The following is a 375-nucleotide window of genomic DNA, read 5'->3' as shown; positions in this document are numbered from 1 at the left end:
GATCGCGCACAAATGGTGCTTTTTATGTGCCACCAGCATGGAAGCGAGGCCGCTACTCTGGCAGTGATCCCGCTTGGATGGTACTCTTAGCGCTCCACTGGCACGGGTGCCAGTCATTGAATTTGGTTCAGTTTTGATAGATCTCACTTGCCCCAACATATCTTCGCAAGCTGAGTTTAGTGTCCAATGAAGGAAGGTTGGCATGGGTACCAGTCATCGAATTTGGTTCAATTTTGATTTTGATATATATATATATATATATATATATGTGTATATATATGTATATATATATAGGAAGTCTAATCAATAAATATCTGGACTGTTGCCACAGTAACAAAGTAAAGCATGCAGAGTGAAGCTGCTTGGCAAAGATTG

This window comes from Octopus bimaculoides, chromosome 11 (genome assembly GCF_046866305.1).
Source record: "Octopus bimaculoides isolate indiv1 chromosome 11, ASM4686630v1, whole genome shotgun sequence".
In the NCBI taxonomy this organism is placed as follows: Eukaryota; Metazoa; Mollusca; class Cephalopoda; order Octopoda; family Octopodidae; genus Octopus; species Octopus bimaculoides.
This window is presented reverse-complemented; position numbering follows the sequence as displayed.